A 26,731-nucleotide genomic window follows, 5' to 3' on the forward strand; every position below is an offset into this window, starting at 1 on the left:
ATAGTTAACAGAATGCTATATTAATTTCAAGGGCACCACACAGTGATTCAACACTTCCATACAACACCTGGTGCTCATCACAGCAAGTGCCCTCTTTAATCTCCATCACCTATTTCCCTCATCCCCTACCCCATCCCCTCTGGTGACCATCAGTTCTCTGTAGTTAAGAGTCTGTTTCTTGATTTGCCTCTCTCCCTTTCTCTCTCTCTCTTTCCCCTTTCTTGTTTGTTTTGTTTCTTAAATTCCACATATGAGTGAAATCATATGGTATTTGTCTTTCTCTGACTGGCTTATTTCACTTAGCATAATACTCTCTAGCTCCATCCATGTTCTAAATGGCAAGATTCCATTCTTTTTTTAGGGCTGAGTAATATTCCATTGTATGTACATACCACATCTTCTTTACCTGTTCATCAGTCAGTGAACACTTGAGCTGCTTCTCTAATGTGGCTTTTGTAAATAATGCTGCAATAAACACAGGGGTGCATGTATCCATTTCAGTTAATGTTTTTGTATTTTGGGGGTAAATACCCAGTAGTACAATTGCTGGATCATAGGGTAGTTCTATTTGTAACTTTTTGAGGAACCTCCATACTGTTTTCCACAGTGGCTGCACCATTTGGCATCCCCACCAGCAGTGCAGGAGGAGGAATTGGGTCTGTCTTAACCAGCATGGAGTGCCTGCTACTGAGATAGTGCATGGCAAATACATCTATGTTAAATGGAGGTGTGAATAAACAACCAACCTGTAGATGATCTAGGAAGTCATTTTTTCCCCCAGAGTCCAGAGATTTTTGTACAGTGTTATATAGTTTAATTCTGGATGTTCAGAATTTTTTTCATGAGAACTCAGCATTTTGCTGCTTAGAGTATCTATTTTGGTTAATGTTTTAGGTTAGCAAAATTTCTTTCCTTAACTTCATTGTCATTATTTCAACTTAGCACTTTTTCCAAGGTAACTGCACATCTATAGGTCTTCAACAAATATATTTCCACTAGTAAAAATCCAGTTGGAGGGCATTAGTTACAGTCATTTGCTTTACTTTTTCTGGTAGTAGTTGTAGAGGTGGTCAGCAGTCTGGTTCTGTGTGGGGGTGAGGTTGTGCCACCTGCCACTTCGTTTGCCCAGGTGTGACTGACTGATGAGAGCCTGTTACTGGCAGGTGTGTGAGCCCCATGCTGAGCTTCGGGATCAGACTGAGCAGATCCGCTGTCCTCTCACTGTTGTTAACTGAATCGGTGCTCTGGGGTCCCTGAGGCCAGGGAAGGCATCTGCAGAGGTGGAGGAGAGTTAGACATGCTTACTGAAGCTTTATCTGCAGTCCCTCTCCCCAGTCCTGCTTTGGAGAAGCTTTGGAAATTTTGAAGCTATAGGGAGAAACCCTCTAGTTTTTTTACTGAAGTGACTTTTGCTGGGGTAAGTAGGAAATTTGGACTCTTCAGAAATTCTAAAGTTCTTTGTAAGTTTAGAGATAAGAAGATCTTCGGTGAAACTGTTTCCTCATAAAATCTGATTAGAACACAGTATTAACATATAAAATGTAACTGACTTTAGTTATGGACTTACTAATGTATTTGAATCCTTTAGACTTTGGTTACATTAGAGCCAGACATTTAGGAGATTTTTGCATCTTGGTTTGAGAAGCAAGTGAAAAAAAAATTTTTTTTCTAACATTATGGCAAGAAATTGGCTATGGCTTTGGAGGAGGAAGGTAGAGTGGACCTCTGTATATCCACTCCACACTTGTTTAAATAAATTCAAATTTTTCCGCAAAGAATTAGAGATGGATAAGAAAGAAGAGATTGCATATTATTATTTTTATTTTTTAAGATTTTATCATTGAGTAATCTCTACATCCAACATGGGGCTTGAACTCACAACCCTGAGATCAGACTCACATGCTCTACCAACTGAGCCAGCTGGGCGCCCTGAGATTGCTTTTAATAGCAACACTTTTTCTTCCATTGCTTTAATTTTATCATAATCACAGACTTAAGGACTTGTTAATTTTAACAGGGATACGTGTACCTAGTAAAATGTTTTCAAATTGTGAAAAAGTGTACTCCTTTACTGAGACCCTCAGTCCCTTCTGTAGGCCACTGTTACTCCTACTTTCTTTTTTCTTTCCAGAAAAATTCTATTTGTATAAAAACATATATTTCCCTACCCACTTAAAAAAAAAAAAAAACAATTGGTAGGGCTCTTTTCATTTATTTTTTTTTTTTTTAAGTTTATTTCTATTTGTTTTGAGAGAGATGGAGAGCAAACAGGAGGGAGACAGAGAGAGGGAGATAGAATCCTAAGCAGGCTCTGTGCTAACGGCAGGCATGACCTGAGCCACAGCCAAGAGTTAGTGCTTTACCCCGACTGAGCCACCCAGTCGCACCGGTACCCTTCATTTAAAATATCTGAGGTATATCAAAGTACACAAAGCCCTGCCTCATTCTTTTTTTTATATTATTATTATTTTTTAACATTTATTCACCTTTGAGAGACAGAGCACAAGTAGGGGAGGGGCAGAGAGAGATGGAGACACAGAATCTGAAGTAGGCTCCAGGCTCTGAGCCGTCAGCACGGAGCCCGATGCCGGGCTTGAACCCACGAACTGTGAGATCATGACCTGAGTCGAAGTCCAACACTTAACCGACTGAGCCACCCAGGTGCCCCCTGCCTCATTCTTTTAATGATTATCTAGCAGTCTGTTATATTGAATGCACCTTGTTCTTTTTCTTCCTCTTTTTCTTTTAAAGTAGGCTTCATGGGCGCCTGGGTGGTTCAGTCGGTTAAGCAACTGACTTCAGCTCAGGTCATGATCTCACAGTTCATGAGTTCGAGCCCCATGTCAGGCTGTTTCAGTGTCAGCACAGAGCCCGCTTCAGATCCTCCGTCTCCCTGTCTCTCTGTTCCTCCTCTGCTTTCACACATTTTCTCTCTGAAAAATAAATAAACGTTAAAAAAAATGTTTCTTTAAGAAAAAATAAAGCAGGCTTCATGCCCAACATGGGATTTGAACTCATGACCCCAAGCTGAAGAGTCGCATGCTCTACCTACTGAGCCAGCCAGGTGCTCCCAGGATGCATGTTAATTTATTCAGCCAGTTCCCTATTTGTATACATTTTATTTCCAGTTTTTTAATGCTACAAACAGTACCATGGATTAATGTGCTTGGATTAAGATGAGCTTTGTAATATTTAAAGTTTTTTTCTGAGTTAGTGTATCTGTAGAAAAATGTTCTCCAACCCGTCCCTGTCCCCCAAATCCAGAGTAAAGAGGAAGTGGGTGCAGTGGAGTAAGCGTAGTAGGAGGCAGAGTCATGTAGAGGCCTTCTGCCGGCTCTGCCACTCTCCCCCCTTTCCCTGCTGCAGGAGAGGTGCCGCAGACTGAGTTCCTGAAGCGTCTGTAGATGTCCGTAGATGTCCATAGCCTGCTGACGTGTGGACCAGGCCTTTAGAGTCCAAGCCCTGAGTGCATGCTGCTTGTTACAAATTTAGATAATTTGTTTTGGTTTTTGGTTTTGAGACAATTGCAGCACCATGGATTGGCTAACAAATTATATCACTTTCTGGAAGTATATTTGTGTTCCTTTGCTCGTTTGGCAGATATGTACCTAAATTAAAAAATAAAAACCAGTTGATTTTTATTTGAGCTACTTGGCAAGGAACTTTAAACATGATGCTTTGGTTCCAGTACAGTAATTTCTGAAGAAACTGAATTTGGAATGTTGATGCATTCTGTAGTTGAACCCTGTTCAACTCAGTATATCCCAGTAGTCCGAGTTCTTAGTTATGACACTTCAGAACACTATTCAGAGCACATATTCATACCCCCATCAGTGTCTCCTCTGTGTACTGCTGTTGCTTCTAAAATACTTTCCTCAAAACACGTGTGACAGTTCTTGGTAGTGTATTCTTTCTCTTTGCGTTCGTACCATCCTAACCCATGACTGTGTCCTGTGTTCAGAGGACGTGCACGCTGAGCCAGTGGCGGGCAGGTGGGCGTGTGCTAGTGGTCTGTGAGCAACATTGCTCTTGGCTGTAGTGATGGTCAGCCACTGAGGGTGCCCCTGGGTGTTCCTGAGCCAAGTGTGTTTGCTCTGCTGTGGCCTTCTTTCTGCCACTTATTTTATGCTCTAGTGAATAGTTCTGACCTATGGAGGCAGGCAGAAGGCTGTGACTTGTAGACTTGGGTTGTGGCGAAGAAAGTGTCACACAGTATCAGATACTATGTCGGAAAGCAAGTTTTAAAGGTGCCTACAAGAAGGGATATGAGAAGTATAGAAATCAGTAGGTTAGTCAGATTCTTTATCTTGTGAAAGGCTTGGTAAGACCACAGGAGAGCCTGGTGAGTTGGACCATCGAGTGTTTAAAGAACAGGTGGCTTGAAGACATGTTTTCACTTGAAGAATTGGAAGGGCAAGCCGATTACTTGTGGATAATGCCCGATACATTTATACAGGGACTCTGCTTTAACGAGCTCTGAGATTCTTCCATTCATTCTTGTTGAAAAAGGTGCTCCCCATTGGCTAGTGCGCACCCTAGGATGAGTCCGAGGTACTGACCTGAGGCAGAGGTAGGCGGATTTCTTTCTCCTGTGACGGTGGCAGTGCTCCTCCCTGGTGGCAGGAGTGTTACTGCTGCCGTAGAAAGTTGTATGTTTTCCCCTCAGTACTGAATCAGAGGTAACCATTATACCATGGCTAAATAGCTATGAAGTGTGAAGCATTAGTGTCAGGAGTTTAAGGAATGCCAAGTGGAGTGAGCTCCCTGCCCTGGAGAAGCTTACGGTTCTGTGGTAAGACATGCCACGGAATAGCTCGTGTTTAAGTGCTGTCAAAAGAGGTACAGAGTGCCTGCCGTGGAATGTATTTTGGCAGGGGTGTGGGAGGGGCTGATGTCTTACAGGGTATTGTTTTGGGAAATCATTTTTGTGGGAGGAAAGGTCAGGGAATGAGTGATCAGTGAATACTTATTCATGTATTGTTAGTGTAAGACTTTCTGATAAACTAAATTATTTGGTTTTTTAATGGAGGAAGTGCTCAGTGTAAAGAAGAAAATAACCCTGAACTTTTCCTTTAAAAATCCCTTTCCAAGCCTTTATCTTTAGCGCTGTTTCCTCCTAAAAGCTTTAACCCTGGTGAGATTCCTTCTAGCTCTTTCTCTTTGAAAGCAGTAGAGGAAGCAAAGAGCTAGCTCTAATGTTTCCTGGGCTGTTCACATCTGGAACTTAGGCCTACAGGGACCCACCTGGAATTGGAGGAGTGTGTAGTCAGGACATGGGGGTGGAGGGAAAACTCATCCTCTGGCTGTGAGCGTGCAGCTTGGCAAGAGTTATATTATGTCCTTAGTGGGCCCCAAACTTTGTACTTTATGTCATCTGTTGAGCTCCCGTATTTGCTCTTTAATTGCTGAGGGAGCTTATTATGTTGAGTGCTTATGTGTGAGTCATTTTAACTGTTTCGATTTATGGTTCTCAGTTTTGTGAATCTTCCCTTTCCAATACAGGTTAATCTTAAACTTTTTTTTATGATTAAATTTTAAAATAAACTAGTTTCGGTAGAATGGTAATAAGGGGACCAGAACTGTAAGTTTATGTCAGCTGACTAGAGAATTTTGGTGGGGTAGGTTGTAGATGAAAAGAAGTGCCTGTTTGTTAAAGCTTGTTACTTTTCCTATTTATACTTTCTGGGTGTTTGTTTGTTTGTTTGTTTATTTATTTATGAGAGAGAGAGAGAGAGAGAGAGGAGAGTGAGAGAGCATGCATGTGCATGGGGAAGGGGCAGAGAGGGAGAGAGAGAATCCCAAGCAGGCTTTGCACTGTCAGCACAGAGTCCGACTTGGGGCTCCATCCCACGTACAGTGAGATCATGACCTGAGCAGAAACCAAGAGTTGGATGCTTAACGGACCAAGCCACCCAGGTGACCCTGCTATTTATACTTTTAAGTTCTTGTTTGAGAAGTAAATATTACCTTGGCAATTTGCTTTTTTTTCTTTTTTTAAGTTTTTAAAGTTTGTTTATTTTGAGAGAGAGAGAAACGGAACGAGTGGGGAAGAGCAGAGAGAGAGAAAGAGAGAGAATCCCAGGCAGTCTCAGCCTGATGGGGGGTTGAACACACAAACCGTGAAATCATGACCTGAACTGAAATCAAGAGTCCGATGCTTAACTGACTGAGCCACCCAGGTGTCCCAGCAATTTGCTTTTATATGTGGTGATATTTGTAGTACTAATGGTCAAAAGTTAATTTTTCTTTAAATAATTTTAAACTTTATGCTTTCTTAGGAGTGATGAATTACATTTTGGGGCAGAACTTTCTCTAAAGGACTGCACATACGTCGCTGCTCCAGCCATCCATTTGGGGGCAAGCTTCGTTCCCACAACACAGCCCAACACCTTTAACAAGCAAAATCCATCTCTAAGTGTTGGCAATTTTATAACAATATATAAAGCTTGGGTACCAAAGCTGACTTTTCTTCTTTGGTTCTTATCTCGTCTCACTTCTGTTTATGAATGGGTCTGAACTAGTTTCCAGTCTCATGTTCAAAGCAGACCCTTTCAGCAGGGAGGACTATGAGTGGAGATAGTGGTGGCAGCAGTTAGCAAAAGCCCAGCATTACTTTGGGGCTGGACATAAGGGTTCTTTGGAGAGGCTGGAGTTACCAAGGAAAACTGAGAATGTGTTCAGGACCCTCACTCTTAAACATACAAGAAAGTAAAGATATATTTCAGAAATATTTCCATACACTGTTAAACTATGTTTTGGTGCATGAAGAAAGACCAAGCTTCATTTATATCTAGGCTTTATTACCTTCATCCAAAAATGAAGGGAATGGGACTTTCAGATTTCTTCTAGTTTTAAACTTCTTCATTGCAGGCGCTTGGTTGGCTGAATCACTTGAGCGTCTGACTCTTGACTTTGGCTCAGGTCATGATCCCAGGGTCATGGGATTGAACCCCACATTGGGCTCCCCACTGAGCGTGGAGCCTTCTCTCTCTCTCTCTCTCTCTCTCTCTCTCTCTCTCTCTCTCTGCCTGTCTCTGGCTCATGTGCATGCTGGCGCTCTCTCTAAAAAAAAAAAAAAAGAAAGAAAAATTTCTCATTGCTTTCTAGAAAATTTACATATGATTTTTCTCTTAGAACTATAGTTAATAATGGGGCACCTAGGTGGCTCAGTCAGTTGAGTGTCCAAATTTGGCTCAGGTCATGATCTCGCAGTTTGGGAGTTCAAGCCCCGCATTGGGCTCTGGTGGGACAGCTTGGAACCTGGAGCCAGCTTCAGATTCTGTGTCTCCCTTTCTTTCTATCCCTCCCTCCCTCCCTCCCTCTCTCTCTCTCTCTCTCAAAAATAAATATTAAAAAAAAATTAAAAGAAATTAGCTAATAACATAATACTTTAATCTGGTCAGCTAAATTTATAGGTACTATAAATTCTGTATTTCTATATTGATTCTTTATATTTCTATAAAAATATTAAAAATATTATAACCATATCATGTTATACATAGTTTTTCCCTGTATTGACTATTGCAGAATGTTAATTTACAATTTAATTTTCTTTGGCTAAAGCTATTATATTCTCACTGGGTAGGAGTCCTATAGGAATTTCTATTGTGTGAATTCCAGCAAGATTCACGGACCAGCCCCTGACTTTTTAAGGATCAGGTAGGAGTTCACAATCTATTCAGAATTTGCTCAGTGTCCTCATTGTCACCACCTTGGTCCTAGCTATCATCCAGTCTCCTTTGGACTGTTTCAGTAGTCTCCTAACTGGTCCCCTGCTTTCTGCCCTTGCTGCTTCCAAGTCTGCCCTTGACACAGAGGGATTCTGTTGATAGCTAAGTCATGTGATGTCACTTCTCTGCTCAGAATCTACTACTATAGCTAATGTCTTTATTGTATCCTACAAGGCTTCGTGGCCTACCCCCCCACCTCTCAGACTTCCTCCCTTTATCTGTTCTGGCCACGTAGGACTCCTGCTTTTCTCTAGCAGGCAAGAAGGCTCCCTCCTTAGGGCCTTTGCACGTGTTGTTCCTCTGCCTGGAATGCTCTTCCTGTAGATATGTGCACGACTGGCTCCCTCACTTCCTTGGGCTCTTTTCCCAAAAATCACCTCCGTGACCTGTGTATCTAAAATTTCAGCCCTCCTCCGCTTCATATCCCTGCCCTACTTAGTTTACTTTTTTTTTCTCCTAAGCATTGATTATCTAACACTGTGTGTTATATTTATGTTTTGTGTATTATCTCTCCCTTCTACTAGAATGTAAGCTCTTTGAGGACAGGGATTTTTGTCTGTGTTGTTTACTCCTGTGTGTCTAGCACCTATAACAGGGTCTGGCCTATGGTAGGTGTGCAGTAAAAATTTGTTGAATGAGTGAATGAACGAATGAATATTTCTTAGCACAGAAATAGCATAGGTTCACCCTGGTCTGTGAATTATATAAATTCTGAATTTAGTGGACTGTCAGTCAGTGTCTAGTTGGAAACCACTCCAGGTGCTTCGGTCAAAAAGGGGTATATCTCTAGGAATTAGATAGAAGGGCTGGAGGAGCAAATGGGGAATGTGGTATTAGAGCCCACACACCCCCATTTTGATTTGATGCTGCTGGAGTTCACTATCACCAAGTAGGAACCTGTCCTCCTCTTGGGGCTGCTGGCAGAGCCTCATGGGGGAACCCAGCTACAAGGGCCTGGAAATGTAGATTTCAGGCCCGCTGATTCGGGGACAGTCTAGAAGCGTAGGCTTGGGGCTAAGTACTGGCACAAACTGTCCAGCACAGGGGGTATTTATTTAATTCATTTGGGGAGATAAACTTAGCTGTAGGACAAACTAAACTGAGTAGTTTGGGCTGTGATGGCAAATTAATAGCACAGGGTAAGATTTGAGATCATGAGTGAAACATAGAAAGCTAAGAATCAAATCCCAGCTTAGCCTAGTCACATCCATGTGTTGAACCACAAAACTGAACTCAGCTTCTAGAAATGGAACACGACAGGAAACATATCTTTACTGTGGCCATGATCTCTTAGCATGATTAAGTGCTCATTTCCGTGAGTTCAGTAAATCTGTATTTAGGCCCAATTGTGTCCCAGATTAGATCTCTGTCACCTAAAGGATCATACTGGCCTCTCCTAATCTGATTACAGACTGGTTACTCAGAGTCTTGCTGTCATTTACAGGCCTAGGATGTGACAGGCTTGTATTTATGGTACCTCTGACCAAGTGCTCCTTTCTCTGCTGCCGAAATTGTCCCTTGCGCCCCATCCCCCAAGACCAATCGCCAGCATTTTGTTGCTCTTCTCCCTTCCTTTCTCTTCTGACTTTATAACAAGGGCAACAAAGTCTAAATATATTTGATTGCTAACCATATTCATGTTCAGTACTCATCAATATTTATGACATTGATCTATCAATAATAAGCTTATTTTTATTAGGATGATAGCATTTCTTAAAGTTTATTTTTGAGAGAGAATGAGCGAGTGAGCAGGGGAGGGGTAGAGAGAGAGGGAGAGAGAGGATCCCAAGCAAGCTCCACACTGTCAGTGCAGAGCTCTACATGGGGCTTGAACCCACGAACTCTGAGATCATGACCTGAGCCGAGATCAAGAGTCAGATGTTTTTAACCAACTGAGCTACCCAGGCACCCCTAGATGATAGCATTTTTAATCTCTCATGATGTGGAGGGAGAAAATAGTGGAAATGTTAGGAATTGGTGGGACCCCTGTTCCCTTTGCCCTTTTCCTCACTACCCTAGGCCCCAATTAAGACTGGCCCAGGGATTTAGGTTGAGTATATGTTTCTTAGATGTGAAGTTTGTCATTGGTAGATCAAGGAACTAACTCCTCCCCTCCCCCCGCCCCCCAACAAAATGAAATCCTGTGCAATGGTTATATTTATAGATTTGGAACTCTACCATGATTTTGTTTTTTTATGAAATTCACATCCTTTTTTCTCCTTAAAAACTGAAATTCTGAGGGCTATTAATGTTAAAAAGGTCTCTTCAGAGCGTAATTTATCATGTTTTTTTTGATGAGTTAAATAATTTATGTTCAAGTACCAGCTTATTTCATTCATCAGATTATTTTCGATTTCTGTAATGCTGATTACTTTTATTTAAGGATGATCCTGTGCTACTTGTAAACATAAATTAATGAATCTTTCATGTGCTGGTTTGGATCCGTCTCATTATGTTCATGGATTCACTTGTAAGCATGTAATCGATTTCTTAAAATTGTATCTAGTTCAGTCCCTAACTTTGTAATAGGATTTAAAAATTATTTTCTTCATCCAAACAAACTGAAAATATGCTTCTGTTATTTTTATTTTCCTGCACACCAGAATAATTTCTATAGCAAAAAAATTAACTGGCAGAGCAGCTTAGATTTTTGTGTCCTTTGTGTCACCAAATAAATGAAGGCTTAATATTTGCATCTCTACTGACAGCCGTAGCATTTTATTGAATGCTATAGAGATGGAATCCTTGCGAGGAACGACTGTACTGAGGGGTGGGAGGGACTCTGGCCTCTGGTGTGTTTGCCTGTTTAGTCTTCTGAATGTCCTTTTCTGAATTTGAAACACCATGTTAGAACTATTACCTCATCAAAATTCTGTGAGAAAAATGTTCTATTTGAATTTAAGCAAAAATCACTTATTTTCTTCTTCTGCATGCTTCCCCTACTTTCTCCCTTCAAATGGTTTTATTCCTACCCTGAAGTTGGTCTGGTTTGGAACCGTGGTTATTAGAGACTATCTGTAGGAAGGTGCTGGGCTGACAATGCAGGGGCTGGGAGGCTGTGACCCAGAGCAGGTGGCAGGGCAGTCCTGCTTTCCTGTGTCCTCATGTGTTCCCAAGGAGTTGATGTCTTATGAAAACATCTTTAGAACCTGTCATCAATTCATTTAAATTAAATCTCCAAGTGGCAAGAGAGGGCACTTGAGCCAGGAAAATATCTGTGACCAGAGACACTTACTTTTGACTTCTTAGAGGCATTTGCTTTTATTTATTTAACTTTTTATTTTGGGACTTTTTTTTATTATGGGACATTTTATTTCATTTTATGTTTTTTAAGTTTATTCATTTATTTTGAGAGAGAAAGAGAGCGAATGGGGGAAAGGTAGAGAAGGAGGGAGAGAAGGAATCCCAAGCAGGCTCTGCACTGTCAGCGCGGAGCCCAATGTGGGGCTTGAACCCATGAACCATGAGATGACCTGAGCTAAAGTCGGCTGCTTAGCTGACTGAGCCACCCACGTGCTCCTATTACGGGACATTTTAAACATACACAAATGAAGAGATAGTAATATAATGCACCCCCATTTACAGATAATCCCACATTAATGTTTTGTTATTTTAGAGGCATTGTAATGAATTTAGGCATAAAACACTTGGATTTTATATTTTCTTCTTCTTGACATTGTTTTTTTAAATCATTTTTTTAAAAGTTTATTTATGTTGAGAGAGGGAGAGAGAGATAGGCGTGTGTGTGTGTGTGTGTGTGTGTGTGTGTGTGTGTGTGTATGTATGTGTAGGGGAGGGAGCTGGGGGGGTGGCTCAGAGAGAGAGGAAGAGAGAGAATAGCAAGCAGACTCTGCACTGCAGAGCTCAGTGCAAGGCTTGATCTCACAAAGTGTGAGATCATGACCTGAGCTGAAATCAGGAGTCAGATGCTTAACTGACTAAGGCACCCAGGTGCTCCTCTTGGCATTATGTTTTAAGCAGATTTTTCTCAGTTTACATTACAAGTTTAGGAGTGCCATTGTAACTCCTGTGGCTAGTTGTAGAAAAGCAGTAACTGAGTTTGATCTTTGAATGAACAGAAATGCACTGAGTCAGCTAACATTTTAATATTTGTCAACTTGCTTTTACAAAAGTAAATTCTAAATTACTAAGCCTAAAAAAAAAGAGTTCTAGTACTTTTTCTTCCATTGTCCTTTAAAAAAAAATTTTTTTTTAATGTTTTTATTTATTTTTGAGACAGAGAGAGACAGAGCATGAGCAGGGGAGCGGCAGAGAGAAAGGGAGACACAGAATCTGAAGCAGGCTCCGGGCTCTGAGCTGTCAGCACAGAGCCCCACACGGGGCTCGAACTCATGGACTGTGAGATCATGACCTGAGCTGAAGTCAGATGCTTAACCGACTGAGCCACCCAGGCGCCCCTCTTCCATTGTCCTTTAATTTATTAATGACTATGTTCTGTATCTTAGAATGCTCTAAATTTTCTTTTGCTGCTAAAGTATGATACTAAAAAAGATAGTAGTCTAAGAGAAAAACTTATATTGGTTTTGATGAAATAAATCTTCCCTACTGCATACCTTACCATCTGAGGCAGAAAATTAAAAGACAATTGTAGACTTTATTTTTTCTCTTATTTTAAAAATAGTTTTATTGAGATATGATTTACATATCATAAAGTTCACCTGCTTACACAATTCATTGGTTTTTCGTATATTTACGGTGTGCCACTATCATCGTAATCTAATTTTACAACATTTTCATTATTCCAGGAAGAAACTTTGTACACATTAGTGGTTACCTCCTGTCCCTGTCCCCCTCCTTCCTCAGCCCGAGGCGATCTCTACTTTTTGTCTCTTTAGATTTGCCTATTCTTTTTTTTTTTTTTTTTTTTACATTTGTTTATTTTTGAGAGACTGAGAGAGACAGAGCACAAGTGGGGGGAGGGCAGAGAGGGAAGGAACACAGAATCTGAAGCACGCTCCAGGCTCTGAGCTGTCAGCACAGAGCCTGACGTAGGGCTTGAACTCACAGACTGTGACGTCATGACCTGAGCCGAAGTCGGAAGTTTCACCGACTGTGCCACCCAGGTGCACCTAGATTTGCCTATTCTTGACATTTTGTATAAATGATAGACATGAATTTTTGTGATTGGCTTCTTTAATTTAGCATGAAGTTTTTGAGGTCCATCCATGTTGTAGCATGTATCAGTGTTTTATCTCTTTTTATTGCTAGACAATATTCTACTGTATGGATATATTTTATTTGTCCATTCATCAGTTGATAGACATTCTGGTTGTTTCCACTTTTTGGTGTTATAAATAATGCTGTTATGTACAAGTTTTGTGTGTAATATTTTCTTGGATAGGTATCTAGGAGTAGAATTGCCGAGTCATAACTTTTTTAGAGATTGCCAGACTTTTTCCAAGGTGGCTGTGTCATTTTACATTCCCACCAGCAATATGTGAGAGTTGTAGTTTCTCTATATCTTTGCTGATATTTGTTTCTGCCTGTCTTTCTCTTTTTGTTTACAGCCACACTTGTGGCTTTAATTGAGGGAATAGATATTAAAACACAGTGAAATGCAAAGAAAAAAAAACAGATTGCGCACAAAGAAGAAAAAACACAGTGAGATGTCATTACACAGTCATTAGACATACCAGTAGTTAACAATTGACTAGAAAATGAGTAGATGGAGGTCTCTTGGCTTTTATATGACTCCAAGATGATTTTGGCATTTTAAATGATTATTAAGGTGAGGTTGCTTTATTTAAAAAAAAAATTTTTTTTTTTAAGTAAACTCCATACCCAGTGTGGGGCTGGAACTCCCCACCCCAAAATCAGGAGTCTCACGCTCTGCTCTACGAGGTGAGCCAGCCAGGCTCCCCAAGATGAGGTTGTGTTACGTTTTCGTTTTTGGGGCCCTCCCACTTCATGATTTCTCTCTGCTGTATTGAAGTTGATGCCAGCTGTGTCTGTTGATTTATTCACCCCATCAACACTCAGTGAAGGCCTGTCTGCTCTCAAGAGTCCAGTCCCAAGAGAGCCTAGGACACCCCTGTCAGGCCTAGGACATCTGATTTTGTGATTTGCAAATAAAGAATGTTGTAAATGACTGTACAGTTACAAGGTAGGACTAGATGTGCTGTTTTTCTTCAGAACTTTTTACCAAGGAATACCTGTTGCCCGTGACAACTTTTAGATGGATTTTTTAAATTTATTGTTAAATGATTCATTGGGTAGTGTGGTTCTAAAAACTTTCTGCAAAGTGGTCTGTATTCTTTCCTGAATTGGGGCTTTAGAATGTGCGGTAAAATATCTAAGAGGAAATGATAGAAGATGAGGAAATCCATTTGGGAAAAGTTTAAGTGTAAAGATTATGATTTTTGAGTTGTAGCCTGGTATGTGGAGAACAAACTTAGGTTTTGGTTTTGGCTGTCACTTACTGGTTGTGTAACCTTGGGCAAGTTAAAAACTTCTTTAAGCCTCAACTCCTTACCTTTAAAATGGGAGTATTTCAGGGGTGCCTGGTTAGCTGAGTCGGTTAAGCATCTGACTTCGGCTCAGGTCATGATCTCGCTGTCCATGAGTTTGAGCCCCGTGTCGGGCTCTGTGCTGACAGCTCAGAGCCTGGAGCCTGCTTCAGATTCTGTGTGTCCCTCTCTCTCTGCCTCTCCCCCGCTCGTTGGTTTTCTCTCCCTCTCTCTCTCTCTACCCCTCTCCCTTCCCTCCCTCAAAAATAGATAAACATTAAAAAATTTTAAGAAAATAAAATAGGAATATTGCAAAGGTGGTGGAATGGATGAGGTATCATATAGCATAATGCCTTATGATAGGTGTCATAAGGTGTCAGCTCAGCTGTCTTCCTCCTTCACCTCAAGACAGTTTTTACAGAAAATGATCCTTCATAAATAAGCCACGTTCCTTTGTGAAATAAAGATACTAATTAACTGATTATTTTAATAGTAACAACATTATGAGAACATTTTGGCAAAAAAACAAAAACAAAACCCCAAAGTAAACACAGTAATATACCTGTACTTAGTTATGAGCATTTCCTAGTATATGACAAAAATGATGCAATTTTAAATCGCTGTTCATTCTTAGGAGTCACGCTGTTTTTTTGTCAGTTTGAGAGTCTTCTGTTTTAAGGTACAAGTCATTCATTCTTCACAGAAGATTTTTAGAAGTCATGATTATATTCTAAAATAAAATGTATTTTTTTGTTTTTTTTTTAATTTTTTTTTTAACGTTTTTATTTATTTTTGAGACAGAGACAGAGCATGAATGGGGGAGGGGCAGAGAGAGAAGGAGACACAGAATCGGAAGCAGGCTCCAGGCTCTGAGCCAGCAGCCCAGAGCTCGACACGGGGCTCGAACTCACAGCCCGTGAGATTGTGACCTGAGCTGAAGTCGGATGCTTAACTGACTGAGCCACCCAGGCGCCCCAAAATGTATTTTTTTGCAACAGAAATTTGTAAAAATGTTTCTGATAAAAGGCAGAGGGAAATGGTCATCAGTTCATCATTTTTTTACCCATTCTTTTGTTGAAAATCGTTAACACGTCTTTAAGAAAACATCTCTTCTTTTATGTAAGGTAAGATGGTATCAGATCATGTTTTGTAACCGGCGAGGTTTGCATCCTGAGTTCATGACTCATTAAGGATAGTGAATGTCTGTTATAGTTTCAGTTAACTCCAGAATCTGCAAGGAACCTGTTATCTGGAATTTGTTTATCTGGTGGCATAGTTCTTGCATTGTGTTCAGTATTATGAAATTTTGAAACAGTGGTGGATAGAAAGGTGAACTTAGCAGAATGCTTGCCTCTGGTTGGCTCTGAACAACTCAGCCACGAATGTCATCGAGAGTTGTACTCATGATGCCATATTCTGCCCATTCTTGGTTTAACTGTTACTTATGATTCCCTCTGTTAGAAGGATTTACTCTGTAGGTAAAGGATTGAAGAAATGAATTTATTATTTTGAGTACACACTAACGCATGAGTTATAACTTAGCACTTTTTGTGAATGGGTCAGACTATATCCACTTAAGGCTCCGTACTGAGAGCAGATGGAGAAAGATTTTCCATCGAACCGGTGGGTGTTTTTGCTAACATTATAATCAAATCCTAGAGCAAGTTTCTAGGTTTTTTTTTAATATTTTATTTTTAAGTAGTCTCTATACTCAACATGGGGTTCAAATTTACAATCCCGAGATCAAGAGTTGCATGCTCCACCGACTGAACCAGCCAGGCATCCCAGCAAGTTTCTAGATGATTTTGATTAGTCTTTTGGATGTTTTATTTATAATAACATGATTTCAGTTTTGGGAAAGTTAGTATAAAATATTTAATTTCTTAATAGCATAACAGTCTCTGTTTTTGTATTAGTCTCTTTAGCACTCCATTTAAAAAAAATTTTTTTTCCACACTTATTTATTTTTGAGAGACAGAGGGAGATAGAGTGTGAGTGGGGGAGGGGCAGAGAGAGAGGGAGACACAGAATCAGAAGCAGACTCCAGGCTCTGAGCTGCCAGCACAGAGCCTGATGTGGGACTTGAACTCATGAACCGTGAGATCATGACTTGAGCCAAAGTGGACGCTTAACTGACTGAGCCACCCAGGCACCCCAGCACTCCATTTTGAGAGACTGTTAGTTTTCCAACAGTAAAGCAGGTGGAATATGTTCTAATCAGTATATGTTAATTTATTATATTGATAGCTGAACTCTATTTGTCGGTCATGGGCTTGAACTTGCAAAAATGAAAATGTGCTTGTCACTTTCCTTTAGTTTGAGCACCTCGAATAATAAGAAGTGTGGGCCCTAACTCTTGACCTTTGCACTTATTGGTCAGTGTTTTCCTGGTCACTAAGATAAACAAAGCATTGTGAGAACTGCACAGCATGCTGTCCTTTTTCAGTGGCAATTAAGTCTTGTTCACTTGCTGCCCAGATATCTGAATTTACACTTACCTGCCCTTCATTGAATTCACTTTGTATTTACCCACTCTCTCCTCAGCCACCCGTGTCACAGCCCCTGCCTGTGGCAGCCCTCGGAGAGCCTCCTGGAGGGGAGGTTGCCAGTGGTCTTCACTTTGGCAAGACCAGCGCCCTTTTCTCAGTCTTCGTTCTCCCTTGAACTTCTTTCTACTTGGCTTTGTCAGTGGCTCACTCTTGGGGACAAGAAGTTTTCTTCTTACCTCTTGGTTTCTTTCTCTGTGTAGTGTATACAAAGTGAGTCATCCAGTGGCTGACAAAGTGTTGATTTCTCACCCCTCCCTGCCCTTATTTCACCTCCTTTTCTTCATTCTGTGGTCACTCCTGGAGATTTTGATATCCAGCCACCTGTGCTGTGCCGATGGACTCGTCCACCTGCAGCTCAGCCTCACACTCTGTCTCCTGCCATCAGCCTGGCTTTCAACTGCTTCTGGGATGCTTCATCTGGATAGTGTCCCAGTGGAGCGCACCAGAGTCCTTGCCCATGCCCCACTCCCAAATCTCAGTTCTTCTTCGCTGTTTGGTCTTTGCCGTGATACGACTGGGAATCCTCTTTGATTTTTCTCTTATCTCCTACTTTGAAATGTCTCTCAGGCTGTCTTTTTCTTGCCATTCTGAGGCCTGCTTCTCTGCACCAAGAGCTCATTCCTGGGCTAGTCAGTACCTTCCTGCTGGTCTGCCTCTAGTCCTAAGTGTCCTATAATTGTGTGTACATCAGGTGACAGATTAAAATGTGGTACTCCTCAAGTCCTTCCTTGTCAGTACCTTTTTGGAGTATACAGCTTTCGCATGTTACATACACTCTTCTTTGTGGCCTTGTTATTCTGTATACCAGGAGACTGATTTCTCCCGCCACCTTACATGCAAGCATATACCCCCCCACCCCACGCCTCCCACCCCCGCCAGCTGATGCCAGCCTCATGTTACTTTTCTGGCTTTTGCATGCTGCTTGCTCTGTTGGGAATGTCTTCTACCCTTTCCTCTGGCTTTCCAAGGTTTTTTCCATCCTTCAAGGTGAAGCTCATGCTTTGATTTTGATAAGCTGTTTGCAGCTATCTTGGCTCACAGTTAATGCTCTTTTCTCTGTGCAGCTCTTTCTAATGCCTTGCATTTCAAAGATTCTCCCAGTGGTTCTGTCCCTAATTGTAAAATCCTTTAGGGCAGGACAAGACTGAGCTTTGTAACTTGCTTGGCTATCTCTGGGGTAGTGCCAGGAACAAAGGAGATGCTCAGTAGTGGTCACAGGTAAATTGTGAGAATGGTCAAGAAAACATTGTAAACAGGGGCACCTGGGTGGCTCACTTGGTTAAGCGTCCGACTTTGGCTCAACTCAGGTCATGATCTTGCGGTTCACGAGCTTGAGCCCTGCATCAGGCTGTGTGCTGACAGCTCAGACCCTGGAGCCTGCTTCAGATTCTGTGTCTCCCTCTCTTTCTCTCTGTCCCTCCCCTGCTTGTGTGCTCGCTCTCTCTCTCAAAAATACTTAAACATTAAAAAAAAAAACCTTGTAAACATGTTGGTTTCTAATTGTGTTGGTAAATACTGAGAGACAGTTCTAAAGATATGAAATAGATGTTATAAGGTTAGTGGTCTTTGCCTAGGATAGTTTTATCTTTTACTTGGTGTCCTTTGTTGATAGGATATAGAAAATATTACGGGATTAAATTTCAGTAGGGGAAACTTTGAGCACATTCTGTATTTAAACATCTTGTTTTATGAGTTAGGTTCTATATATATTGACAGAGGCCCTTTTGCCACTTTCAGAGTCAGCTACTGTAAAACAAATACTATGCTATAAATAAAATGTCATTAGGCAGACATACTATATTTTGTTTGACAAATTAAGGGAATGTCACCTTACTTTGAAACATGGCTCCATGTGCCCCCATGTGTATTTTTCCTATTTGTGTAAAGAAAATTAAGCAAATTCCTGTATAATTTCCTTTCCCTAAAGCATCTTAGGAATAGAAAGGGCCAGGGGCTCCTGGGTGGCTCAGGTCATGATCTCGTGGTTCGTGAGTTTGAGCCCCGCATCGGGCTCTGTGCTGACGGCTCAGAGCCTGGAGCCTGCTTTGGATTCTGTGTCTCCCTCTCTCTATGCCACTCCTCTGCTCATACTCCGTCTCTCCCTCTCTCAAAAATAAATAAACACTAAAAAAAAAAATAGAAAGGGCCTACCAGCCCAGCTCAACACAGGGTTGAATCAGGACCCATGAGCTGTTTTCCCCTGGCTGGACAGGCAGGAAGCAGTGTGCATTCACTGCCTAGCTGCTCCCTCTTGATATCTGTCTCCCTTTGCCTTCTCCCCCCACACTCCAGGCTGTAGGAGCAACTGAGAGCTAGAATAGTTTTCTGATTCTTCTCCCTTTCCCAGATGTGCCCTGCTTGTTTGCTTGACCACAATGAGAGAATCCATTGTTTGAGTTCAAAGGTTTCTATTGTCCTTCTCTTTTAGTATTTAAGTTATTCTACCTTGTTACTTGCTTCTGTTTTCTCTTCCACTAGTTGAAGCAAAGGGATAATGTTTATGTCTATAGTGGCTACACAACAGAGCACAGTATAGAAACCAGAAAATATTTGTTGAATGAAACTCATGTTGTGTTTAAAAGCCAAATTTACTCACAGAATGGAGGATTATATTATCCGGCACCAAACTTTTTTTCCTGTATTCTCTCAAATTCTCATCAGTTATCAACTTTGTTGTTCAAAACCAAGGGTTCTTAAGCTTTTTGATATTCATGAACCCCTTTGGTAAGCTAGTGAAGTGTGTAGACCTGTTCTCAGGTTTTAAACAAATGAAATATATAGGATCACAAAGGCAGTTAGTTACATAGATCTGTAACACCTGTAACATGATATGAAAATATCTGTTCTTTCAGTGGTGACAGAGTTACAGTTACTGTGAATGTTGCTGTGATTTGTTGCCTACACTCAGGTTTGAAGGCAATCTTTGGTGCCCCTGAGGGCAATCTTAACTTTAGTTGGAGGTTAATGAAAACAGGTGTCACAACTTCCTCTTGTTCATATTCTCGGACCCCTGATCTCTTTGTAGACCCTAGGACTCCAGCTTAAGAACCTTGCTGTAGGGACACCTGAGTGGCTCCATCGGAGAACAAATGTGACTCTTGATCTCTGGGTTGTGAATTTGAACCCCACATTGGGTGTAGAGCTTACTAAAAGAAATAAATAAACTTCTAAAAAGGTGGGAATAGAGGCACCTGGGTGGCTCAGTTGGTTAAGCATCCGACTCTTGATTTCGGCTCAGATCATGATCTCATGGTTTGTGAATTTGAGCCCCATGACGGGCTCTGTGCAGACAGTGTAGAGCCTGCTTGGGATTCTTTCTCTCACTCTCTCTGTTCCTCTTACTGCTTTCTCTCTTTCAAAATAAATAAATAAACTTAAAAAAAAAAAAAGGTGGGAATAAGAGAACATACAAAGGTAGGAAGACATTTTAAGAAATTTACCTTATTTATTAGCACTGTTGCTGATTTTCAGTAAACAAGTCTAGGATAGGAGAGTGAATATTGTAAATTGCTGAGAATCTTGATAGATTTAGGGGTTAAGTAATTTCTGTTTTATAGTGATAACATTTTGGGAACATGGGAGTAAAGGACTAATAGCTTGAGTGTCTAGGGCACAGAAAAGCTTTTGTTTGTTTGTTTTTTGTTTGTTTAGAGATTGAGAGGATACGTGGGGGAGGGGCTGAGGGGGGGAGAGAGAGGGAGAGAGGGAGAGGGAGGGAGGGAGGAAGGGAGGGAGGGAGAATGAATACCAAGTAGGCCCCCCACTCAGTGTGAAGCAAGATGCAGGGCTCGACCTCACAACCATGAGATCATGATCTGAGCTTAAATCAAGAGTCAGACACTTAACCAACTGAGCCTCCCAGATGCCCCCAGAAAAGCTTTTAAACCTATACATGTGGTGTCTTTCTTTTTCTTTTTAATTTTTTTTTTACGTTTATTTATTTCTGAGACAGAGAGAGATAGAGCATTAGTGGGGAAGGGGCAGAGAGAGAGGGAGACACAGAATCAGAAGCAGGCTCCAGGCTCTGAGCTGTCAGCACAGAGCCCGACGTGGGGCTCGAACTCACAAACCGGGAGATCATGACCTGAGCCGAAGTCGGATGCTTAACCGACTGAGCCACCCAGGCATCCCTGCATGTGGTGTCTTTCTTAGTCATGTTTGGAAACAACAGAGATGGCATATAGTGGGAAATTCGTGAATTTTGGAGTCAGGATTCTAAATAAGTTTCTCAGTCTTGCTTGAGCCTTGGTTTCCTCACCTGTTCAATTATGATAATGCTTGTGTCTGAGTTTTGTGAAGATGAAATGAGAGCATGTGCAAGTGATCAGAGCTCCAAGCCAGTGCTGGTTTCTCTGTGATGGGAAGTGGTTCGTCTCTGCATAGCAGGAGTCCAGGGTCTTATTTCCTATCTTTAAAGCAAGAGTATTGTAACAAAGGGATCTTTTGTATCCCTTTAGCCTGAAAAGTTGTTTGGTGTTAGTAAGCGTACTTCTCAGGTTTACCAAGATGCCAACTTACCAGTTAGACACAGCTGTGAATCGATTGCTTGGAGCAGGAGAGAACTAACTAGTTTTGAGTGCTATCAACCTGGAAGGCACTCTCAAACATGCCATCTCATTTCCTCCTCAGAGCCACTCTACAAAAAGGTGGCATTCCCACTTTATAGCCTGGAACATTGAGACTCAGACAGTGGAAAATCTTTCAAGGTCATGAATTTGTATGTGATGAACTGGAGTTTGAAGTCGGAATTACTATGTGTAAAGCCTGTTTTTTATTATGCAACACTATTTCACATTACTTCCCTAGTAATCAGATGTGAGACTCACTGAGTACTCTTCATACAAAGAGAATCCTTTGTAGGAAGAATTCTTTCCTCTGTTGGAGAGAATACGTGTGTGTATTTTTTTTTTTAACCACATATATTTATCTACATATGCCAAACCTACAACCTACTGCTGAAGGTGGGAGAGGTAGGGAAGATTTCTGTACTGTACATAAACTTTTCTCTGCTTTTTACTGTTTCAAAAATTTTTAAGTATTTTAAAAATAATTAGTATCTCTCCAAACTGAAAGTAATAAATATAATCTTCATATATACATATATGGGGTGCCTGGTTGGCTCAGTCAGTTAAGCATCCGTCTCTTGTTGGTTTAGGCATAGGTCGTGATTTCATGGTTGGTCATGGTTTCCGTGAATTCAAGCCCTGTGTCGGGCAGTGCAGAGCCTGCTTGGGATTTTCTCTCTCTCTCCTTCTGTCTCTGCCCTTCCCCCGCTCACACTGTCTCTGTCTCTCTCAAGGTTAATAAACAACAACAACAACAAAAAACCCAGAGAAGCACCTGGGTGGCTCAGTTGGTTAAGCGTCCAACTCTTGATTTCAGCTCAGGTCATGATCTCATGGTTTGTGGGTTCAAGCCCCATGTCCATGCTGGCAGCACGGAGCCTGCTTGGGATTCTCTGTCTTCCTCTCTCTCTCTGCCCCTCCCCTGCTTGCAGTCTCTCTCAAAAATAAATAAACATTAAAAAAAAATAAACTCAGGTTATGAATTTTTGGCAGGAATATCACGGAAATGATGCTGTGTCTCGTATCTTATTGGCAATTAGTATTTTTATAATTAGTATTTTGTGGGTATTTTGAAACTATCCCATTCCTCATCAGTCTTTCAATTAATTTATCATAAATTTATATCAATATGGACTCATTTTTTCTGTTCTTTTCAGTGAAGTATAATCTTGCTATCCTCATTACTTATATTGATGTGTAAATCATCCCAGATTTGGCCAGTGGGAGCCCTCTCAAGCACACTTTCCATTATTCTCTGGAGCATTTTCTTGCTTTCTGCCACAAGTGTTCTAGGCCAGGGTTTCTCACCTCAGCTCTGTCAGTGCTCATGTACATAGTTAGTTTTCTTAGTATCCAGTCCATTCTGCAAGAAAATAGAAAATTTTTGAAAAAACACCAAATGTTAACCTTTTTTGTATTCTTAGTAATATATCACTCAGAGTGACTTTCTGGTAACTTCTGTGAAGGTGGGAGAACCTGTTTTACTTTTGTGCAGTTTTTTTTTTTCCCTTCTGAAGGGAAAAAGAGGTATTGTAAGAGGTACTTGAGGGAAAAAGTATTGTAATTGTCAAAGCCTTTTTATTGTCAGAACAGTCATTTAAAACAAAGCAGAACAGGGGCACCTGGGTGGCTCAGTCAGTTAAGCATCGACTTCGGCTCCGGTCATACTCACGGTTTGTGAGTTTGAGCCCCACGTCGGGCTCTGTGCTGTCAGCTCAGAGCCTGGAGCCTGCTTTGGATTCTGTGTCTCCTTCTCTCTCTGCCCCTCCGCCTCTCATGCTCCCTCTCTCCCTCTCTCTCAAAAATAAATAAAACATTTAAAAAAAAAAACAGAACAAAATAAAAAACATTTTTGGTTGAAAAAGCATTTTCATGCCGTTGGAACAAGAGTAGAAAAAGAAATATGCTCTTCACTTGCTGCCTCATCTATCACATATGTAATGAAGATCTACTGGAGGCAGGCACCGAGTGGGGCCCTTTGCAAGGCTACAGGCATACCGGGGCAAACAGAAATCTACATGGTCCCTGCAGTACCCTCATCGAGCTTACAGTCTAGTGGCTAAGAGATAAGTAGTCACAGAAACATGGAGTGACAAACAGTCACCAAAGGAAATGCCCCGAGCAGTGATTCTTATATGTGAAATGACACATGTTCCACTACAAATTGTTCTGAGGGAAAAATGAGATCATTTAAGCAAAAGTCCTTTGTGAATTGTAGATGTGTTATGAAAATGAAGTATTTCTGGTGGCTCAGTCGGGTAAGCATCCGACTTCAGCTCAGGTCATGGTCTTGCTGTTAGTTAGTTAGTTCGAGCCCTGCATTGGGCTGTGTGCTGACAGCTCAGAACCTGGAGCCTTCTTCAGATTCTGTGTCTCCCTCTCTCTGCCCCACCCTTGCTCATACTCTGTCTCTCTCTTTCTCTCAAAAATAAGTAAACATTAAAAAAAATGAGGTATTTTTTTCTTGTCACTTCCTTTTTTTCATATTTCTGGTCTTTTTAGAATTACCAAGGAAGCATCCCCTGAACCAGCTTCCAGGCTCTTCCTCTCTGTCCTGAGTATCACTGCCTGTCTCTCTGGGTACATGCTACCACTTACTTTCAGGTCACTTAGCCCTGTTCACAAACCTTGAGTGTGCCCGTATTTCCTTCAGATTGGAGTCCAACCTAACTTTCCAGTCTTATCCTCTTTCTTGTCTTGAAGTCCTCAACCCAAACCAAACTGGTCAAATTGCTGTGTCTGAGACACACATTGCACTTCCCATCTCTGTGCCTTTGCTCTTACCCTTTGCCTGGAATGGTGTTCATCTTCCCTGTTCTTCAAAATTACATTCTCATCCTGGACCTGGCTTTTAAACCACAGCCTCCCTGTACTTTACTCCCGTCGTACGTACAGTCTCTCCTGAGCATTTAGTAGTCCTCATTTGCCCTCTTTTGTGCTTTTAGGTTTTTCTCAACTGAAATCCAAGCCCTCAAAGTATAGGGACCATATTCAGTATGTTTTTTTCTATTTGATAAGGAAAGTGATCTGAATACTTTTAACCCCACTCCGAAGAATTTAAAAACAGAAACACACAAAAAAATCTGAATTTGCACTGAAAAAAGGTATTACTCTGTATTAATACTGCATTTTGTTAAGTCACAGCACATCTGACTTAACTGTCCTTTTGCCTCAGCAAAAGATGAATACTTTTGCACTGTGAGTACCTTGTTGTCAAGAAACTGAGACAGTTGCGACCCCTTTTGTCCCTACCCCATTTTGGTATCAGGGATGGATCACTTCAGCTTAGCAGATGCATGTAGTCGCTGAGGTCGAGTTGGAGGTTCAAGGTGGTACAAGTGAATGATTATGCTACTCAAGGCTTGAGTGGCTTGAGATCCATGTACGTGAGAGATAAAGAAGTTTGTCTCAAAGTCTCAGGAATTTGCCACTTGATTGCCTACCATAAGTAAAAATGAAAATCAGGGGGCGCCTTGGTGGCTCGGTCATTTAAACCTCCAACTCAGGCTCAGGTCATGATCTCACAGAACCCGATTCAGATCCTCTGTCTCCCTCTCTCTCTGCCCTTCCCCTATGCGCGCATGCGCTCGCACGCGCTCTCTCTCTCTCTCTCTCTCTCTCTCTCAAAAATAAACATAAAGAGGTAAAGAAAGTGAAAATCAGGATAAAACTACCTAAGTCATTAAAAGCAATTCATTAAAAAGAAGTAGAAAGAAATGCCCCTGAGTACTAAGAAGGAAAATGTCCATGCTGTGAGAACATAAAACAGGAGGAACCATAAATTTCTGTTCCATTAACTAAATGTGACCTAGCAGTTGCTTCTTAGTTAAAATCCCATATTTATAACTTCAGAAGATGAATTTCCAATGATAGACCAGTTTTTTCCCTCTTACTTTTCTAGCTTCAACAAATTCATTGTTGAAAGAATACACGTTTGAATGAAAGAATTGTCAGAAATTGGAAATAGCCAGGTAACAGTGATGATCTTTTAGTCAATACATACTTGTTAAATAGCATTGATTTTCCAGAAAGACCTCTAAAATACAAACTGTGTTTTGGATGGAATACAGTGTAATCTTGGATGTTAGTCTTGGGAACCACCCGTCTCACTCCTCAAAATGCAGCAGTCTCTCCAGTAGAGTAATAGCACTGTGAATATCACAATGTCACTTACTATGCATCCTTTTTATTTCTGTGTTTAAAACAATTAATGGTCATGCTGCTGCTTCTTTGTTGTAACTTCTGAGAAGGCTGATTTATCAGTATAATTTTACTTCATGGCTTACTTTTTATTATGGCAATATTCAATACACAGAATCAGAAAATCCCATTACTGGGTTTCCACAGTTAGCAACATGTGGCTAGCTCATTTTATGTATACTTTCCTCTCTGACAGGTACACACAGTTTTGCCTCCTTCGCTGCATCATTTTGCGGCAAATCTTGAGTATTACATTACTTCGTAAGTAATTCAGTATTTATCTCTAAACTTACGACTTTTTAAAACTATAACATCCTTTATCACATGTAAAAATCAGTTACTCTTTTTAATAGTATTAATATCCAGTTGGTATTCTCACTATTTTAAGTTCTTTTCTGTATGAAGATTGCAATTTGATTTGTGGTATTGGTTGTTATGCAGAACCTATAGAAGTTTTTCTCTTTTGTGAAACTAAGATATAAAAAGAATAGCTCTGTTTTTGGAATGAAAATGTAATATATTTTTGTAAAATATTTTGGGCAAAGACTCAAAACACACAAACAACCAGCTACTGGAAATCTACGTATAAATAATAATTCTGATTAAATTAAACTTAACTTATTTTATTTTCTTATTGTTTTTGTACTTAATAACCTGCATCTTGGGGAAAAGAGGAGGCTGTTTCGAGAATTTTTGCTCCAGGCTTAGCAAGCTGGTGCTGACTAGGTGCAGAGTTGTGGGCTCATCAGCCCCATGGCTATAGGGCTTTGGGTCGCAGGCAGCGGTCTTGGACTGTGGGGTTTAGGGCCCTCAGGACAGGCATCGGTTTTTGCCCCACTTATTCTGTGCAGGGCATTTCACTTAAATGAGCACTTACTGTATGCAATTAAACAGGAGAGAATACTTCCTAACTACTGAATGTGGAGTTAATTTGAAATAATAATTTTCTTGCCTTTGTTATAATTCAGAAATAACACAGTATACAGTGCAATTAATATTTGAAACTTTCAAAGAATAAACTGGACAGTGACACAGAAAACAAAGCTTAAAACAGGTGGTGATCTTCTTTTCTCCACTCATTTCCTTCCTTAGCTAGAACAGTAGTGTGGTTTCTGTGTTAGAAATGAAGAGCGACTCATTGGTGAGAGCATAGGGAATGTGAGCTGCCAGCTACTTTCTATTGGATTCAAAATGTTTGAAAGTGAGAGATTCTCTGCTCA

The 26,731-nt window shown here is 40.9% G+C and overlaps 1 protein-coding gene across 14 annotated transcripts in view; it reads left to right on the forward strand.

Annotated features, from left to right (window-relative positions):
- SFMBT1 (Scm like with four mbt domains 1) overlaps nt 1–26,731 on the forward strand; it is a 130,215-nt gene that overhangs the window by 14,792 nt on the left and 88,692 nt on the right. For 3 of the 14 annotated variants that reach the window (XM_086697946.1, XM_086697941.1, XM_086697947.1), the window contains exon 3: nt 7,586–7,659. The exons of 9 other annotated variants lie outside the window; for them this stretch is intronic. The gene's annotated coding sequence lies outside the window, so the exon portion shown is untranslated. Of the gene's footprint in view, nt 1–7,585; nt 7,660–25,707; nt 25,773–26,731 lie in introns of all 14 variants that reach the window. 2 more of the 14 variants (XM_086697945.1, XM_086697940.1) reach the window with 1 other exon arrangement.

The sequence above is a fragment of the Puma concolor genome, chromosome A2 (assembly GCF_028749965.1).
Source record: "Puma concolor isolate L17-30 chromosome A2, mPumCon1.1.hap2, whole genome shotgun sequence".
NCBI lineage: Eukaryota > Metazoa > Chordata > Mammalia > Carnivora > Felidae > Puma > Puma concolor.